Consider the following 19,235-nt stretch of genomic DNA (forward strand, 5'->3'; position numbering starts at 1 on the left):
CTCCAGATTTACAGTATCCCTTGGACCTTCTTATTGACGATGAAACACAGAAATTGCATCGGAATTAAATACAAGAGGCACAATGCCGACTTAAGGACAAGAACATTGACTCTTCTTACTGACTATGCTTTGAACCATTACTGTGACACTAGTTATAGATTCCGATGCTTCAATTCAGGTTTACTGTTTCCCTCTGACCTTCCTATTGACGATGAAAAACTGAAATTGCATCGGAATTAACTACAAAATGCACAATGCCGACTTAAGTACAAGAAGACTGACTCTTTTTACTGTCTATTTTTGAACCATTCCTGTGACACTAGTTATAGATTTCGATGCTTCACTTCAGGTGTCCTGCATCCCTCTGACACTCTTATTGCCGGTGAAACACAGAAATTGCATCAGAATTAAATACGAAATGCACAATGCCAACTTAAGTACAAGAACATTGACTCTTCTTACTGACTATGTTTTGAACCATTCCTGTGACGCTAGTTATAGTTTCCGATGCTTCACTTCAGGATTACTGTATCCCTCTGACCTTCTTAGTGATGATGAAACATAGAAATTGCATCGGAATGAGATACAAAAGGCACAATGCCGACTTAAGGACAAGAAGACTGACTCTTCTTACTGACTATGTTTTGAACCATTCCTGTGACACTAGTAATAGATTCCGATGCTTCACTTCGGGTTTACTGTATCCCACTGACCTTCGTATTGACGATGAAACACAGAAATTGCATCGGAATTAAATACAAAAGGCACAATGCCGACTTAAGGACAAGAAGACTGACTCTTCGTACTGACTATGCTTTGAACCATTCCTGTGACACTAGTTATAGATTCCGATGCTTCACTTCAGGTTTACTGCTTCCCTCTGACCTTCCTATTGACGATGAAACACAGAAATTGCATCGGAAATAAATCCAAAAGGCACAATTCCAACTTAAGTACAAGACGTCTGACTCTTCTTACTGTCGATGCTTTGTACCATTACTGTGACACTAGTTATACATTCCGATGCTTCACTATAGGTTTACAGTATCCCTTGGACCCTGTTATTGACGATGAAACACAGAAATTGCATCGGAATTAAATACAAGAGGCACAATGCCGACTTAAGGACAAGAAGACTGACTCTTCTTACTGTCTATGTTTGAACCATTCCTGTGACACTAGTTATAGATTCCGATGCTTCACTTCAGGTTTCCTGTATCCCTTTGACCTTCTTATTGCCGGTGAAACACAGAGATTGTATCGGAATTAAATACGAAAGGCACAATGCCAACTTATGTACAAGAAGACTGACTCTTCTTACTGACTATGTTTTGAACGATTCCTGTGACACTAGTTATAAATTCCGATGCTTCACTTCAGGTTTACTGTATCCCTCTGACCTTCTTATTGACGATGAAACACAGAAACTGCATCGGAATTAAATAGAAAAGGCACAATTCCGACTTAAGTACAAGAAGGCTGACCCTTCTTACTGTCTATGTTTTGAACCATTCCTGTGACACTAGTTGTACATTCCGATGCTTCACTTCAGGTTCACTGTATTCCTTGGACCTTCTTATTGACGATGAAACACAGAAATTGCATCAGAATTAAATACAAAATTCACAATGCCGTCTTAAGGACAAGAAGATTGACTCTTCCTACTGACTATGTTTTGAACCATTCCTGTGACACTAGTATAGATTCCGATGCTTCACTTCAGGTTTACTGTTTCCCTCTGACCTTCCTATTGACGATGAAAAACAGAAATTGCATCGGAATTAAATACAAAACGCACAATGACGACTTAAGTACAAGAAGACTGACTCTTCTTACTGTCTATGTTTGAACCATTCCTGTGACACTAGTTATAGATTCCGATGCTTCGCTTCAGGTTTCCTGCATCCCTCTGACCTTCTTATTGCCGGTGAACCACAGAAATTGCATTGGAATTAAATACGAAATGCACAATGCCAACTTAAGTACAAGAAGATTGACTCTTCTTACTGACTATGTTTTGAACCATTCCTGTGACACTAGTTATAGATTCGGATACTTCACTTCAGGATTACTGTATCCCTCTGACATTCTTATTGATGATGAAACATAGAAATTGCAGCGGAATAAGATACAAATGGCACAATGCCGACTTAAGTACAAGAAGACTGACTCTTCTTACTGTCTATGTTTTGAACCATTCCTGTGACACTAGTTATAGATTCCGATGCTTTACTTCAGGATTACTGTATCCCTTAGACAATCTTATTGACGATGAAACACAGAAATTGCCGTTGAATTAAATTCAAAAGGCTAATGCCGACTAAAGTACACGAAGACTGACTCTTCTTACTGTCTATGTTTTGAACCAATCCTGTGACACAAGTTATAGATTCCGATGCTACACTCCACGTTTACTGTATCCCTTGGACGTTCTCATTGACGATGAAACACAGAAATTACATCGGAATTAAATACAAAAGCACAATGCCGACTTAAGGACAAGAAGACTAACTGTTCTTACTGACTATGTTTTGAACCATTCCTGTGACACTAGTTATAGATTCCGATGCTTCACTTCAGGTTTATTGTATCCCTCTGACCTTCCTATTGACGACGAAACACAGAAATTGCATCGGAATTAAATACAAAAGGCACAATGCCGACTTAAGTACAAGAAGACTGACTCCTCTTACTGTCTATAATTTGAACCATTCCTGTGACACTAGTTTTAGATTCCGATGCTTCACACCAGGTTTACTGTATCCCTTGGATCTTCTTATTGACGATGAAACACAGAAATTGCATCGGAATTAAATAGAAAAGTCACAATGCCGTCTTAAGTACATGAATTCTGACTCTTCTTACTGACTATGTTATGTACCATTCCTGTGACACTAGTTATAGATTCCGATGCATCACTTCAGGTTTACTGTATGCCTTGGACCATCTTATTGACGATGAAACACAGAAATTGCATCGGACTTAAATACAACAGGCACAATGCCGACTTAAGTACAAGAAGACTGACTCTTCCTACTGATTATGTTTTGAATCATTCCTGTGACACTAGTTTTGCATTCCGATGCTTCACTTCAGGTTTACTGTATCCCACTGACCTTCTTATTGACGATGAAACACAGAAATTGCATCGGAATTAAGTACAAAAGGCACATTGCCGACTTAAGGACAAGAAGACTGACTCTTCATACTGACTATGTTTTGAACCATTCCTGTGACACTAGTTACAGATTCCGATGCTTCACTTCAGGTTTACTATTTCCCTCTGACCTTCCTATTGACGATGAAACACAGAAATTGCATCGGAATTAAGTACAAAAGGCACAATGCCGACTTAAGTACAAGAAGACTGACTCTTCTACTGTCTATGTTTTGAACCATTTCTGTGACACTAGTTATAGTGTCCGATGCTTCACTTCAGGTTTACTGTATCCCTTGGACCTTCTTATTGACGATGAATCACAGAAATTGCATCGGAATTAAGTACAAAAGGCACATTGCCGACTTAAGGACAAGAAGACTGACTCTTCATACTGACTATGTTTTGAACCATTCCTGTGACACTAGTTACAGATTCCGATACTTCACTTCAGGTTTACTATTTCCCTCTGACCTTCCTATTGACGATGAAACACAGAAATTGCATCGGAATTAAGTACAAAAGGCACAATGCCGACTTAAGTACAAGAAGACTGACTCTTCTACTGTCTATGTTTTGAACCATTTCTGTGACACTAGTTATAGTGTCCGATGCTTCACTTCAGGTTTACTGTATCCCTTGGGCCTTCTTATTGACGATGAATCACAGAAATTGCATCGGAATTAATTACAAAAGGCACAATGCCGACTTAAGTACAAGAAGACTGACTCTTCTTACTGTCTATATTTTGAACCATTCCAGTGACACTAGTTATAGATTCCGATGCTTCACTTCAGGTTTCCTGTATCCCTTTGACCTTCTTATTGCCGGCGAAACACAGAAATTGTATCGGAATTAAATACGAAAAGCACAATGCCAACTTATGTACAAGAAGACTGACTCTTCTTACTGACTATGTTTTGAACGATTCCTGTGACACTAGTTATAGATTCCGATGCTTCACTTCAGGTTTACTGTATCCCTCTGACATTCTTATTGACGATGAAACACAGAAATTACATCCGAATTAAATAGAAAAGGCACAATGAAGACTTAAGTACAAAAAGACTGACTCTTCTTACTGACTATGTTTTGAACCATTCCTGTGACGCTAGTTATAGATTATAATTCTTCACTTCAGGTTTACTGTATCCCTTGGACCTTCTTATTGACGATGAAACACAGAAACTGCGTCGGAATTAAATACAAAAGGCACAATAACGACTTAAGGACAAGAAGACTGACTGTTCTTACTGACTATGTTTGAACCATTCCTGTGACACTAGTTATAGATTCCGATGCTTCACTGTAGGTTTACTGTATCCCTTGGACCTTCTTATTGACGATGAAACACAAAAATTGCATCGGAATTAAATAGAAAAGGCACAATTACAACTTAAGTACAAAAAGACTGACTCTTCTTACTGACTATGTTTGAACCATTCCTGTGACACTAGTTATAGATTCCGATGCTTCACTTCAGGTTAACTGCATCCCTTGGACCTTCTTATTGACGATGAAACACAGAAATTGCATCGGAATTAAATACAAAAGGCACAATGCCGGCTTCAGTACAAGACGTCTGACCTTTCTTACTGTCTATGTCTTGAACCATTACTGTGACACTAGTTATAGATTCCGATGCTTCACTCCAGGTTTACAGTATCCCTTGGACCTTCTTATTGACGATGAAACACAGAAATTGCGTCGGAATTAAATACAAAAGGCAAATGCCGACTAAAGTACACGAAGACTGACACTTCTTACTGTCTATGATTTGAACCATTCCTGTGACACAAGTTATAGATTCCGATGCTACACTCCAGGTTTACTGTATCCCTTGGACCTTCTCATTGACGATGAAACACAGAACTTGCATCGGAATTAAATACAAAAGGCAGAAATCCGACTTAAGGACAAGAAGACTAACTGTTCTTACTGACTATGTTTTGAACCATTCCTGTGACACTAGTTATACATTCCGATGCTTCACTTCAGGTTTACTGTTTCCCTTGGACCTTCTTATTGACGATGAAACACAGAAATTGCATCGGATTTAAATACAAAATGCACAGTGCCGACTTAAGTACAAAAAAGACTGACTCTTCCTACTGTCTATGTTTTGAATCATTCCTGTGACACTAGTTTTGGATTCCGATGCTTCACTTCAGGATTACTGTATCCCACTGACCCTCTTATTGACGATGAAACACAGAAATTGCATCGGAATTAAATACAAAAGGCACAATGCCGACTTAAGGACAAGAAGACTGACTCTTCATACTGACAATGTTTTGAACCATTCCTGTGACACTAGTTATAGATTCCGATGCTTCACTTCAGGTTTACTGTTTCCCTCTGATCTTCCTATTGACGATGAAACACAGAAATTGCATCGGAATTAAACACAAAAGGCACAATGCCGACATAAGTACATGAAGACTGACTCTTCTTACTGTCTATATTTTGAACCATTCCAGTGACACTAGTTATAGATTCCGATGCTTCACTTCTGGTTTACTGTATCCCTCTGACCTTCTTATTGACGATGACACACAGAAATTGCATCGGAAATAAATCCAAAAGGCACAACGCCGACTTAAGTACAAGACGTCTGACTCTTCTTACTGTCTATGTTTTGAACCATTACTGTGACACTAGTTATCGATTCCGATGCTTCACTATAGGTTTACAGTATCCCTTGGACCCTCTTATTGACGATGAAACACAGAAATTGCATCGGAATTAAATACAAGAGGCACAATGCCGATTTAAGGACAAGAAGACTGACTCTTCTCACTGTCTATGTATGAACCATTCCTGTGACACTAGTTATAGATTCCGATGCTTCACTTCAGGTTTACTGTATACCTTGGACCATCTTATTGACGATGAAACACAGAAATTGCATCGGATTTAAAAAAAAGAAACTCACAATGCCGACCTAAGTACAAGAAGACTGACTCTTCCTACTGACTATGTTTTGAATCATTCCTGTGACACTAGTTTTGGATTCCGATGCTTCACTTCAGGTTTACTGTATCCCACTGACCTTCATATTGACGATGAAACACAGAAATTGCATCGGAATTAATTACAAAAGGCACATTGCCGACTTAAGGACAAGAAGACTGACTCTTCATACTGACTATGGTTTGAACCATTGCTGTGACACTAGTTATAGATTCCGATGCTTCACTTCAGGTTTACTGTTTCCCTCTGACCTTCCTATTGACGATGAAACACAGAAATTGCATCGGAATTAAATACAAAAGGCACAATGCCGACTTAAGTACAAGAAGACTGACTCTTCTACTGTCTATGTTTTGAACCATTTCTGTGGCACTAGTTATAGTGTCCGATGCTTCACTTCAGGTTTACTGTATCCCTTAGACCATCTTATTGACGATGAAACACAGAAATTGCATCGGAATTAAATACAAAAGGCAATTGCCGACTTAAGTACACGAAGACTGACTCTTCTTACTGTCTATGCTTTGAACCATTCCTGTGACACAAGTTATAGATTCCGATGCTACACTCCATGTTTACTGTATCCCTTGGACCTTCTCATTGACGATGAAACACAGAAATTGCATCGGAATTAAATACAAAAGGCACAATGCGGACTTAAGGACAAGAAGGCTGACTCTTCTTACTGTCTATGAATTGAACCATTCCATTGACACTAGTAATAGATTCCGATGCTTTACTCCAGGTTTACTGTATCCCTTGGACCTTGTTATTGACGATGAGACACAAAAATTGCATCGGAATTAAATAGAAAAGGCACAATGCCGACTTAAGTACAAGAAGACTGACTCTTCTTACTGTCTATGCTTTGAACCATTCCTGTGACACTAGTTATAGATTCCGATGCTTCACTTCAGGTTTACTGTATCCCTTGGACCTTCATATTGACGGTGAAACACAGAAATTGCATCATAATTAAATACAAAAGGCAAAATGCCGACTTAAGTACACGAAGACTGACTCTTCTTACTGTCTATGTTTTGAACCATTCCTGTGACACAACTTATAGATTCCGATGCTACAGTCCAGGTTTACTGTATCCCTTGGACCTTCTTATTGACGATGAAACACAGAAATTGCATCGGAATTAAATACACAAGGCACAATGCCGACTTAAGTACAAGAAGACTGACTCTTCTTACTGTATATGTTTTGAAACATTCCAGTGACACTAGTTATAAATTCCGATGCTTTACTTCAGGTTTACTGTATCCCTTGGACCTTCTTATTGACGATGAAACACAGAAATTGCATCGGAATTAAATACAAAAGGCACAATGCCGGCATCTGTACAAGACGTCTGACTCTTCTTACTGTCTATGCTTTTGAACCATTACTGTGACACTAGTTATAGATTCCGATTCTTCACTCCAGGTTTACAGTATCCCTTGGACCTTCTTATTGACGATGAATCACAGAAATTGCATCGGAATTAAATACAAGAGGCACAATGCCGACTTAAGGACAAGAAGATAGACTCTTCTTATTGACTATGATTTGAACCATTCCTGTGACACTAGTTATAGATTCCGATGCTTCACTTCAGGTTTACCGTTTCCCTCTGACCTTCCTATTGACGATGAAAAACAGAAATTGCATCGGAATTAAATACAAAAGGCACAATGCCGACTTAAGTACAAGAAGACTGACCCTTCTTACTATCTATGTTTGAACCATTCCTGTGACACAAGTTATACATTCCGATGCTTCACTTCAGGTTTCCTGCATCCCTCTGACCTTCTTGTTGCCGGTGAAACACAGAAATTGCGTCGGAATTAAATACGAAATGCACAATGCCAACTTAAGTACAAGAAGATTGACTCTTCTTACTGACTATGTTTTGAACCACTCCTGTGACACTAGTTATTGATTCCGATGCTTCACTTCAGGATTACTGTATCCCTCTGACGTTCTTATTGATGATGAAACATAGGTATTGCATCGGAATAAGATACAAAAGGCACAATGCCGACTTAAGTACAAGGAGACTGACTCTTCTTACTGTCTATGTTTTGAACCATTCCTGTGACACTAGTTATAGATTCCGATGCTTCACTTCAGGTTTACTGTATCCCTTAGATATTCTCATTGACGATGAAACACAGAAATTGCGTCGGAATTAAATACAAAGGGAAATGCCGACTAATGTACACGAAGACTGACTCTTCTTACTGTCTATGTTTTGAACCATTCCTGTGACACAAGTTATAGATTCCGATGCCACACTCCAGGTTTACTGTATCCCTTGGACCTTCTCATTGACGATGAAACACAGGAATTGCATCGGAATTAAATACAAAAGGCACAATGCCGACTTAAGGACAAGAAGACTGACTGTTCTTACTGACTATGCTTTGAACCATTCCTGTGACACTAGTTATAGATTCCGAAGCTTCACTTCAGGTTTATTGTATCCCTCTGACCTTCCTATTGACGACGAAACACAGAAATTGCATCGGAATTGAATAGAAAAGGCACAATGCCGACTTAAGTACAAGAAGACTGACTCCTCTTACGGTCTATGTTTGAACCATTCCTGTGACAATAGTTTTAGATTCCGATGCTTCACTCCAGGTTTACTGTATCCCTCTGACCTTCTTATTGACGACGAAACACAGAAATTGCATCGGAATTTAATACGAAATGCACAATGCCAACTTAAGTACAAGAAGACTGACTCTTCTTACTATCTATGTTTGAACCATTCCTGTGACACTAGTTATAAATTCCGATGCTTCACTTCAGGATTACTGTATCCCTGTGACCATCTTATTGATGATCAAACATAGATATTGCATCGGAATAAGATAAAAAAGGCACCATGCCGACTTAAGTACAAGAAGACTGACTCTTCTTACTGTCTATATGTTGAACCATTCCAGTGACACTAGTTATAGATTCCGATGCTTCACTTCAGGTTTACTGCATCCCTTGGACCTTCTTATTGACGATGAAACACAGAAATTGCATCGGAATTAAATAGAAAAGGCACAATGCCGACTTAAGTGCAAGAAGACTGATTCCAATTACTGTCTATGTTTTGAACCATTCCTGTGACACTAGTTTTAGATTCCGATGCTTCACTCCAGATTTACTGTATCCCTTGTACCTTCTTAATGACGATGAAACACCGAAATTGCATCGGAATTAAATACATAAGGCACAATGCCGACTTAAGTACATGAAGACCGACTCTTCCTACTGACTATGCTTTGAACCATTCCTGTGACACTAGTTCTAGATTCCATTGCTTCACTTGAGGATTACTGTATCCCTCTGACCTTCTTATTGACGAGGAAACACAGAAATTGAATCGGAATTAAATAGAAAAGCCTTAAAGCCTACTTAAGTACATGAAGACCGACTCTTCCTACTGACTATGTTTTGAACCATTCCTGTGACACTAGTTATAGATTCCGATGCTTCACGTAAGGTTTACTGTATCCCTCTGACCTTCTTATTGACGAGGAAACACAGAAATAGAATCGGAATTAAATTGAAACGCCACAATGCCTACTTAAGTACAAGAAGACTGATTCTTCTTACTGTCTACGTTTTGAACCATTCCTGTGACACTAGTTATAGATTCCGATGCATGACTTCAGTTTTACTGTATCCCTTGGACCTTGTTATTGACGATAAAACACAGAAAATGCATCGGAATTAAATACGAAAGGCACAATGCCGACTTAAGTACAAGAAGACTGACTCTTCTTACTGTCTATGAATTGAACCATTCCATTGACACTAGTAATAGATTCCGATGCTTTACTCCAGGTTTACTGTATCCCTTGGACCTCGTTATTGTCGATGAAACACAGAAATTGCATCGGAATTAAATAGAAAAAGCACATTGCCGACTTAAGTACAAGAAGACTGACTCTTCTTACTGTCTATGCTTTGAACCATTCCTGTGACACTAGTTATAGATTCCGATGCTTCACTTCAGGTTTACTGTATCCCTTGGACCTTCATATTGACGATGAAACACAGAAATTGCATCAGAAATAAATACAAAAGGCAAAATGCCGACTTAAGTACACGAAGACTGACTCTTCTTACTGTCTATGTTTTGAACCATTCCTGAGACACAACTTATAGATTCCGATGCTACAGTCCAGGTTTACTGTATCCCTTGGACCTTCTTATTGACGATGAAACACAGAAATTGGATCGGAATTAAATACAAAAGGCACAATGCCGACGTAAGTACAAGAAGAGTGACTCTTCTTACGGTCTATGTTTTGAAACATTCCATTGACACTAGTTATAGATTCCGATGCTTCACTTCAGGTTTACTGTATCCCTTGGACCCTCTTATTGACGATGAAACACAGAAATTGCATCGGAATTAAATACAAAAGGCACAATGCCGACATCTGTACAAGACGTCTGACTCTTCTTACCGTTTATGCCTTTGAACCATTACTGTGACACTAGTTATAGATTCCGATTCTTCACTCCAGGTTTACAGTATCCCTTGGACCTTCTTATTGACGATGAATCACAGAAATTGCATCGGAATTAAATACAAGAGGCACAATGCCGACTTAAGGACGAGAAGATAGACTCTTCTTACTGACTATGATTTGAACCATTCCTGTGACACTAGTTATAGATTCCGATGCTTCACTTCAGGTTTACCGTTTCCCTCTGACCTTCCTATTGACGATGAAAAACAGAAATTGCATCGGAATTAAATACAAAAGGCACAATGCCGACTTAAGTACAAGAAGACTGACTATTCTTACTATCTATGTTTGAACCATTCCTGTGACACTAGTTTTAGATTCCGATGCTTCACTTCAGGTTTCCTGCATCCCTCTGACCTTCTTATTGCCGGTGAAACACAGAAATTGCTTCGGAATTAAATACAAAAGGCACAATGCCGACTTAAGTACAAGAAGACTGACTCTTCTTACTGTCTATGTTTTGAACCATTCCTGTGACACTAGTTATAGATTCCGATGCTTCACTTCAGGTTTACTGTATCCCTTAGACCTTCTTATTGACGATGAAACACAGAAATTGCGTCGGAATTAAATACAAAGGGAAATGCCGACTAAAGTACACGAAGACTGACTCTTCTTACTGTCTATGTTTTGAACCATTCCTGTGACACAAGTTATAGATTCCAATGCTACACTCCAGGTTTACTGTATCCCTTGGACCTTCTCATTGACGATGAAACACAGAAATTGCATCGGAATTAAATACAAAAGGCACAATGCCGACTTAAGGACAAGAAGACTGACTGTTTTTACTGACTATGCTTTGAACCATTCCTGTGACACTAGTTATAGATTCCGAAGCTTCACTTCAGGTTTATTGTATTCCTCTGACCTTCCTATTGACGACGAAACACAGAAATTGCATCGGAATTAAATAGAAAAGGCACAATGCCGACTTAAGTACAAGAAGACTTACTCCTCTTACTGTCTATGTTTGAACCATTCCTGTGACACTAGTTTTAGATTCCGATGCTTCACTCCATGTTTACTGTATCCCTCTGACCTTCTTATTGACGATGAAACACAGAAATCGCATCGGAATGAAATACAAAAAGCACAATGCCGACTTAAGTACGAGAAGACTGACTCTTTCTACTGTCTATGTTTTGAATCATTCCTGAGACACTAGTTGTAGATTCCGATGCTTCACTTCAGGTTTACTGTATCCCTTGGACCTTCTTATCGACGATGAAACACAGAAATTGCATCGGAATTAAATACAAAAGACACAATGCCAACTTAAGTACAAGAAGACTGACTCTTCTTACTCTCTATGCTTTGAACCATTCCTGTGTCACTAGTTATAGATTCCGATGCTACACTTGAGGTTTACTGTATCCCTTGGACCTACTTATTGACGATGAAACACAGAAATTGCGTCGGAATTAAATACAAAAGGCACAATGCCGACTTAAGGACAAGAAGACTCACTCTTCATACTGACTATGTTTTGAACCATTCCTGTGACACTAGTTATAGATTCCGATGCTTCACTTCAGGTTTACTGTTTCTCTCTGACCTTCCTATAGACGATGAAACACAGAAATTGCATCGGAATCAAATACAAAAGGCACAATGCCGACTTAAGTACAAGAAGACTGACTCTTCTTACTGTCTACGTTTTGAACCATTCCTGTGACACTAGTTATAGATTCCGATGCATCACTCCAGGTTTACTGCATCCCTTGGACCTTGTTATTGACGATGAAACTCAGAAATTGCATCGGAACTAAATAGAAAAGGCACAATGCCGACTTACGTACAAGAAGACTGACTCTTTCTACTGTCTATGTTTTGAACCATTCCCGTGACACTAGTTATGGATTCCGATGCTTCACTTTAGGTTTACTGTATCACTTGGACCTTCTTATTGACGATGAAACACAGAAATTGCATCGGAATTAAATACATAAGGCATAAGGCCGACTTAAATACATGAAGACCGACTCTTCCTACTGACTTTGTTTGAACCACTCCTGTGACACTAGTTATAGATTCCGATGCTTCACTTGCGCGTTAATGTATCACTCTGACCTTCTTATTGACGAGGAAACACAGAAATTGAATCGGAATTCAATTGAAACGCCACAATGCCGACTTAAGTACAAGAAGACTGACCCTTCTTACTGTCTACGCTTTGAACCATTCCTGTGACACTAGTTATAGATTCCGATGCATGACTTCAGTTTTACTGTATCCCTTGGACCTTGTTATTGACGATGAAACACAGAAATGGCATCGGAATTAAATACAAAAGGCACAATGCCTACTTAAGGACAAGAAGACTGACTCTTCTTACTGACTATGTTTTGAACCATTCCTGTGACACTAGCTATAGACTCCGATGCTTCACTTCAGGTTTACTATATCCCTCTGGCCTTGTTATTGACGATAAAACACAGAAAATGCATCGGAAGTAAATACAAAATACACAATGCCGACTTAAGTACAAGAAGACTGACTCTTCTTATTGTCTATGCATTGAGCCATTCCATTGACACTAGTAATAGATTCCGATGCTACACTCCAGGTTTACTGTATCCTTTGGACCTTGTTATTGACGATGAAACACAAAAATTGCATCGGAATTAAATAGAAAAGGCACAATGCCGACTTAAGTACAAGAAGACTGACTCTTCTTACTGTCTATGTTTTGAACCATTCCTGTGACACTAGTTACAGTTTCCGATGCTTCACTTCAGGTTTACTGTATCCCTTGGACCTTCTTATTGACGATGAAACACAGAAATTGCATCGGAATTAAATACAAAAGGCACAATGCCGACATCAGTACAAGACGTCTGACTCTTCTTACTGTCTATGTTTTGAACCAGTACTGTGACACTAGTTATAGATTCCGATGCTTCACTTCAGGTTTCCTGCATCCCTCTGACCTTCTCATTGCCGGTGAAACACGAAATTGCATCGGAATTAAATACGAAATGCACAATGCCAACTTAAGTACAAGAAGATTGACTCTTCTTACTGACTATGTTTTGAACCACTCCTGTGACACTAATTATAAATTCCGATGCTTCACTTCAGGATTACTGTATCCCTGTGACCTTCTTATTGATGATCAAACATAGATATTGCATCGGAATAAGATACAAAAGGCACAATGCCGACTTAAGTACAAGAAGACTGACTCTTCTTACTGTCTATATTTTGAACCATTCCAGTGACACTAGTTATAGATTCCGATGCTTCACTTCAGGTTTACTGTATCCCTTGGACCTTCTTATTGACGATGAAACACAGAAATTGCATCGGAATTAAATAGAAAAGGCACAATGCCGACATAAGTACAAGAAGACTGACTCTTCTTACTGACTATGTTCTGAACCATTTCTGTGACACTAGTTATAGATTCCGATGATTCACTTCTGGTTTACTGTATCCCTTGGTCCTTCTTATTGACGATGAAACACAGAAATTGCATCGGAATTAAATACAAAAGGCAAAATGCCGATTTAAGTACACGAAGACTGAATCTTCTTACTGTCTATGCTTTGAACCATTTCTGTGACACTAGTTATAGATTTCGATGCTACACTCCGGGTTTACTGTATACCTTGGACCTTCTTATTGACGATGAATCACAGAAATTGCATCGGAATTAAATACAAAGGGCACAATGCCGACATAAGGACAAGTAGACTGACTCTTCTCTCTGACTTTGTTTGAAAAATTAGCGTGACCCTAGTTATAGATTCCGATGCTTCACCTCAGGTTTACTGTATCCCTTGGACCTTCTTATTGACGATGAAACACAGAAATTGCATCGGAATTAAATACAAAAGGCACAATGCAGACTTAAGTACAACAAGACTGACTCTTCTTAATGTCTAGGTTTTGAACCATTCCTGCGACATTAGTTATAGATTCCGATGCTTCACTCCAGGTTTACTGTATCCCTTGGACCTTCTTATTGACGATGAAACACAGAAATTGCATCGGAATTAAATACAAAAGGCACAACGCCAACTTAAGGACAAGAAGACTGACACTTCTTACTGACTATGTTTTGAACCATTCCTGTGACACTAGCTATAAATTCCGATGCTTCACTTCAGGTTCACTGTATCCCTCTGACCTTCTTATTGACGATGAAACACAGATATTGCATCGGAATTAAATACAAAAGGCACAATGACGACTTAAGTACAAGAAGACTGACTCTTCTTACTGTCTATGTTTTAAACCATTCCATTGACACTAGTTATAGATTCCGATGCTTCACTCCAGGTTTACTGTATCCCTTGGACCTTGTTATTGACGATGAAACACAGAAATTGCATCGGAATTAAATAGAAAATTTATATTGCCGACTTAAGTACAAGAAGACTGACTCTTCTTACTGACTATGCTTTGAACCATTCCTGTGACACTAGTTATAGTTTCTGATGCTTCACTCCAGGTTTTCTGTATCCCTTGGGCCTTCTTGTTGACGATGAAACACAGAAATTGCATCGGAAGTAAATACAAAAGGCACAATGCCCACTTAGCACAAGAAGGCTGACTCTTCTTACTGACTATGTTTTGAACCATTCCTGTGACACTAGTTATAGATTCCGATGCTTCACTTCAGGTTTACTGCATCCCGTGGACCTTCTTATTGACGATGAAACACAGAAATTGCTTCGGAATTAAATACAAAAGGCACAATGCCGGCTTCAGTACAAGACGTCTGACTCTTCTTACTGTCTATGTTTTGAACCATCACTGTGACACTAGTTATAGATTCCGATGCTTCACTCCAGGTTTACAGTATCCCTTGGACCTTTTTATTGACGATGAAACACAGAAATTGCATCGGAATTAAATACAAGAGGCACAATGCCGACTTAAGGACAAGAAGATTGACTCTTCTTACTGACTATGTTTCGAACCATTCCTGTGACACTAGTTATAGATTCCGATGCTTCACTTCAGGTTTACTGTTTCCCTCTGACCTTCCTATTGACGATGAAAAACAGAATTTGCATCGGAATTAAATTCAAAAGGCACAATGCCGACTTAAGAACAAGAAGACTGACTCTTCTTACTGCCTATGTTTGAACCATTCCTGTGACACTAGTTATTGATTCCGATGCTTCACTTCAGGTTTCCTGTATCCCTTTGACCTTCTTATTGCCGGTGAAACACAGAAATTGTATCGGAATTAAATACGAATGGCACAATGCCAACTTATGTACAAGAAGACTGACTCTTCTTACTGACTATGTTTGAACGATTCCTGTGACACTAGTTATAGATTCCGATGCTTCACTTCAGGTTTACTGTATCCCTCTGACCTTCTTATTGACGATGAAACACAGAAATTGCATCGGAATTAAATAGATAAGGCACAATGCCGACTTAAGTACAAGAAGGCTGACCCTTCTTACTGTCTATAATTTGAACCATTCCTATGACACTAGTTGTACATTCCGATGCTTCACTTCAGGTTCACTGTATCCCTTGGACCTTCTTATTGACGATGAAACACAGAAATTGCATCAGAATTAAATACAAAAGGCACAATGCCGACTTAAGGACAAGAAGACTGACTCTTCTTACTGACTACGTATTGAACCATTCCTGTGACACTACCTATAGATTCCGATGCTTCACATCTGGTATACTGTAACCCTCAGACCTTTTTATTGACGATGAAACACAGAAATTGCATCGGAATTAAATACAAAAGGCACAATGCCGGCTTCAGTACAAGACGTCTGACTCATCTTACTGTCTATGTTTTGAACCATTACTGTGACACTAGTTATAGATTCCGATGCTTCACTTCAGGCTTACTGTTTCCCTCTGACCTTCCTATTGACGATGAAAAACAGAAAATGCATCGAAATTAACTACAAAAGGTACAATGCTGACTTAAGTACAAGAAGACTGACGCTTCTTACTGTCTATGTATGAACCATTCCTGTGACACTAGTTATAGATTCCGATGCTTCACTTCAGGTTTCCTGCATCCCTCTGACCTTCTTATTGACGGTGAAACACAGAAATTGCATCAGAATTAAATACGAAATGCACAATGCCAACTTAAGTACAAGAAGATTGACTCTTCTTACTGACTATGTTTTGAACCATTCCTGAGACGCGAGTTATAGATTCCGATGCTTCACTTCAGGATTACTGTATCCCTCTGACCTCCTTAGCGATGATGAAACATAGAAATTGCATCGGAATAAGATACAAAAGGCACAATGCCGACTTAAGTACAGGAAGACTGACTCTTCTCACTGTCTATGTTTTGAACCATTCCTGTGACACTAGTTATAGATTCCGATGCTTCACTTCAGGTTTACTGTATCCCTTAGACCTTCTTATTGACGATGAAACACAGAAATTGCGTCGGAATTAAATACAAAAGGCAAAGGCCGACTAAAGTACACGAAGCCTGACTCTTCTTACTGTCTATGTTTTGAACTATTCCTGTGACACAAGTAATAGATTCCGATGCTACACTCCAGATTTACTGTATCCCTTGGACCTTCTCATTGACGATGAAATACAGAAATTGCATCGCAATTAAATACAAAAGGCACAATGCCGACTTAAGGACAAGAAGACTGACTCTTCTTACCGACTATGGTTTTAACCATTCCTGTGACACTAGTTATAGATTCCGATGCTTCACTTCAGGTTTACTGTATCCCACTGACATTCTTATTGACGATGATACACAGAAATTGCATCAGAATTAAATACAAAAGGCACAATGCCGACTTAAGTACAAGACGTCTGACTCTTCTTACTGTCGATATTTTGAACCATTACTGTGACACTAGTTATAGATTCCGATGCTTCACTATAGGTTTACAGTATCCCTTGGACCCTCTTATTGACGATGAAACACAGAAATTGCATCGGAATTAAATACAAGAGGCACAATGCCGACTTAAGGACAAGAAGACTGACTCTTCTTACTGTCTATGTTTGAACCATTCCTGTGACACTAGTTATAGATTCCGATGCTTCACTTCAGGTTTCCTGTATCCCTTTGACCTTTTTATTGCCGGTGAAACACACAGATTGTATCGGAATTAAATACGAAAGCCACAATGCCACCTTATGTACAAGAAGACTGACTCTTCTTACTGACTATGTTTTGAACGATTCCTGTGACACTAGTTATAGATTCCGATGCTTCACTTCAGGTTTACTGTATCCCTCTAACCTTTATATTGACGATGAAACACAGAAACTGCATCGGAATTAAATAGAAAAGGCACAATTCCGACTTAAGTACAAGAAGGCTGACTCTTCTTACTGTCTATGATTTGAACCATTGCTATGACACTAGTTGTACATTCCGATGCTTCACTTCAGGTTCACTGTATTCCTTGGACCTTCTTATTGACGATGAAACACAGAAATTGCATCAGAATGAAATACAAAAGGCGCAATGCCGACTTAAGGACAAGAAGATTGACTCTTATTACTGACTATGTTTTGAACCATTCCTGTGACACTAGTTATAGATTCCGATGCTTCGCTTCAGGTTTCCTGCATCCCTCTGACCTTCTTATTGCCGGTGAAACACAGAAATTGCATCGGAATTAAATACGAAATACACAATGCCAACTTAAGTACAAGAAGATTGACTCTTCTTACTGACTATGTTTTGAACTATTCCTGTGACACTAGTTATAGATTCCGATGCTTCACTTCATGATTACTGTATCCCTCTGACCTTCTTACTGATGATGAAACATAGAAATTGCATCGGAATAAAATACAAAAGGCACAATGCCGACTTAAGTACAAGAAGACTGACTCTTCTAACTGTCTATGTTTTGAACCATTCCTGTGACACTAGTTATAGATTCCGATGCTTTACTTCAGGTTTACTTTATCCCTTAGACCTTCTTATTGACGATGAAACACAGAAATTGCGTCGGAATTAAATACAAACGGCTAATGCCGACTACAGTACACGAAGGCTGACTCTTCTTACTGTCTATGTTTCGAACCAATCCTGTGACACAAGTTATAGATTCCGATGCTACACTCCACGTTTACTGTATCCCTTGGACCTTCTCATTGACGATGAAACATAGAAATTGCATCGGAATTAAATACAAAAGCACAATGCCGACTTAAGGACAAGAAGACTAACTGTTCTTACTGTCTATGTTTTGAACCATTCCTATGACACTAGTTGTACAATCCGATGCTTCACTTCAGGCTCATTGTATCCCTTGGACCTTCTTATTGACGATGAAACACAGAAATTGCATCAGAATTAAATACAAAAGGCAGAATGCCGACTTAAGGACAAGAAGACTGACTCTTCTTACTGACTATGTTTTGAACCATTCCTGTGTCACTAGCTATAGATTCCGATGCTTCACATCTGGTATACGGTAACCCTCAGACCTTCTTATTGACGATGAAACACAGAAATTGCATCGGAATTAAATAGAAAAGGCACAATGAAGACTTAAGTACAAGAAGACTGACTCTTCTTACTGACTATGTTTTGAACCATTCCTGTGACACTAGTTATAGATTATAATGCTTCA

Source organism: Schistocerca piceifrons, unplaced genomic scaffold, assembly GCF_021461385.2.
Source record: "Schistocerca piceifrons isolate TAMUIC-IGC-003096 unplaced genomic scaffold, iqSchPice1.1 HiC_scaffold_2112, whole genome shotgun sequence".
NCBI lineage: Eukaryota > Metazoa > Arthropoda > Insecta > Orthoptera > Acrididae > Schistocerca > Schistocerca piceifrons.